Source organism: Dendrobium catenatum, unplaced genomic scaffold, assembly GCF_001605985.2.
Source record: "Dendrobium catenatum unplaced genomic scaffold, ASM160598v2 fragScaff_scaffold_1351, whole genome shotgun sequence".
In the NCBI taxonomy this organism is placed as follows: domain Eukaryota; kingdom Viridiplantae; phylum Streptophyta; class Magnoliopsida; order Asparagales; family Orchidaceae; genus Dendrobium; species Dendrobium catenatum.
This window is the reverse complement of record NW_021319813.1, coordinates 756684-759874: the sequence shown is the minus strand read 5'-3', so window position 1 is coordinate 759874 and position 3191 is coordinate 756684.

The window sequence follows — 3191 nt, the reverse complement described above, 5'->3', positions numbered from 1 at the left end:
TGGAGCTAGAAACAAAAACCCAATGCTGAAAGACAGTAAGAAATACTAGTAAACGAAAGGCCAGAACAGTGAGGCCCACAAAACTGAGTGAAATATGAAACCAACCGGTGGCAGGTAACAAACCTGGACTCAGGAATTGCCACCCACACACCCTGGTTGCAAAAATACGCAAGAGGAATCCTTGCCATCCAAAGGGGAAGATGGAAATTCATCATCATCGCCCATACCTGCCACATTCCACGAATCTGATATCAGGAAATCCAGAGCAGAAGAAAAAAGGCTTGACGGATCACACATGATACAGCCAACAACACAGCATCCAGAAATCAACATTCCCAACTGCAACTATTCAGAGCAGTTCCAAGAGATTATCCCTATTTTTCCAGCGCGAAATCCTGAGCAAAACAGCAGCTTTGATTCTATGAATTAAGGTAGTAGAAGAGATAGAAGAGGTCCCAAATTTTCTCTCATTCATTTCTCTCCAAATGTGATATACCGAACAACATACAAGTAGTTAATAAAAATCTTTTTCACCATATTGGGTATCAGCTATATATTCAAATAACAGCATAATATTAGGCCGCAACAACAAGAACCCAAGGTTCCTCATCAGGCTAGAAATAATGGAGAAAGAGTAGTCACATTCGAAAAAAAGGTGAGAAGCCGATTCATTAAATCTGTGGCAAAGAGCACAAATGGGATCCACATTTATGCCTTTGCTAATGAGAGTGCCAGCAGTCTTAAGCCCACCTTTAATGGCCATCCAACAAAATGAAGAGTACCTAATCACATTTCTTTTGTGCCAGACAAAATGCCACCAATTTACCTTCTCATAATCTCTATAAAAGTAATCCCGAAAATCTTTATGTTTGTATTGTTTTCCAGTTCCCCAATACAGATTACTATTAGTAACCGGTTCAACAATAATTTCCTGGAATGCCATATGATCAGCGAGAGGGAGAGAAGCAGGGATGGCCCAATTTCCCCTCTCTATAATAATCTTAATGCTCTCATTAACAGGAAACAGAGAAAGAAAAGGACCCATAGCTACAATCTCTTTAAGGCATTTACCTTTATACCAATGGTCCCAGTATAAGGAATACTTGGAGTGAGAGGAAACATTAAAATGAAATTTTTCTTTAGCAAAAATGGCATCTCTACACAGATTTTCCATATTAAAGAATACGAATTTTTTTTTCCAGTTCCGCTCCTTTTACTAAATTAATAAATGGTGAAGTTCCTTTTAAAATTTGGCCATTTCAATAATTAAAATATATTCTACTAAGCAAGTTTTTGCAAGAAAATAAATAGCCATTGGCATAATGGCTTAAAAAAAAGCTCATAGAAGAAAAAATGGAAATCATAAACAATTTAGCCAAGAAACTATAATTATATCTCATTAAAGGGAGAATGCAAAGGCAATGATGAGGAAGGATTTTCATTGTTCTTTAATTTCAATATATAGAGAGAGAATTGTGCCTAATTCAATCAAACAATACATTTAAATCACATTTATATCCTTCCTTAAACATCTCAATTTTATAGAAATCTATCAAAATTTTCTAAATTAATAGAGAATATTTAGATCTATTAACAATTATATTCTTCCTAAAATATCACAATTTAATAGAAATCATTCAGTTTTTCTAAATTAATAGAGAATATTTAGATTAATCAACTTTCCTAAATGAATACCAATAATTTATATCCTTCCAAAAACTTCAATTTTATAGCCATCAATTTTCAAAAATACATAAAAAAATATTTAGCAAAAATGTCCTTCTATGTTAACAAATTACACATATATTTGTGTGCTAAATTAATATTTTAGATTCTAATTTTCTTTTTTCATATATAACCCTATTCACATTTTATTGTGAATATAAAATTCATATACATAATCAGCCTTTAATTATATATTCCACTCTCAAATCACCAAGATAGTTTTGGAGTTGAGCCATCAAGATACCCCTCAAATCCGTTTACGGTAAACAATTTTAGGATTTGAGATTTTCACAATGAATAATTTTCGGCCGTAAGCTGAATGTTGACAACAAATTTCACATCAGGCATAAGAAATTTTAGTCGAGATGGAATCGGTATATCAACCATTTTGACAACTGGCAAGGATTGAGATGAGGCAGATGATTGAGAGGGTTTTTCCATGGAGAAGAAGAAACAAAACAAACAAAGAAATACAAAACTCGATCGATATTAGGCCATAGGGCACTAGTGTTGCTCATGTTGAACTGCTTCACCTGCTTCGTTGAAGGAGTTCCAAACCTGAGACAAGCAAACAAACACAAGCGGAAAACAAAGAGGAGAAGAGAAACAAAGTAGAAAGCTTTTTCTCATTATATTGTATATCTCTTACTGTCTATACTTATATCAGTATATAAGCCAGTATATAGAAAATGACATACAGTTTATTAGATTAAAGCGGTTAGAGATGAATGGTGATGATGCTAGTTCAGAGAAGAGTGTTCTGCTGCACAATCAAAATAGAATCCCAGCAGAAGAAAATCTTGTATATATATACATATATAGTTGTTGACAAAATTTCAATAGAAAAACAATATAATTTTTAATAAAAATTTCTTAAAATTTCATCAACAAATTGTTAGACCATACCTTCTTATTTCGATGATTTTTTCATGCAAATAGTGATTAATATTCTGTCATTTATTCATTGAAATTTCAATAGCCTTTTTCCCACCACCCTTAAAGAAATGATTGAGATAGGCTAATTAATCTATTCCATTGCGCTTACTTTTCAAGAGGTTGTAGATCTAAGCTGAGCCACTCAACTATTTTATCCTTCGAAGAGAATGCTAACATATACCATATCCATCCACTGTTTTTGAGCTAAAATCTCTCTACATATAAACTCACTAAGGAAGAAAATATATGTTAAAAATTTTCCATTACTTTTTACTTTTTAAATGAAATAGAGCCTAAAACAAATACATTCTAATGTCTTTGATTTTGAGAAGATGGAAGGGTGAGGCCTTTATAGACCCTTTCGGAGTTGCTGAGTTGGATATGATATTCAAGATTGTAGCTTTATAGATTTTTCTTAGATCTTTTTGTACTATAAAGCAGTCCAGTTAAGCTCATCACAGGCTCTATCATTTATATATTACAAGCAATTTGAACTGATACGTCATGCAAAATTAGCTTGATCGGGCACG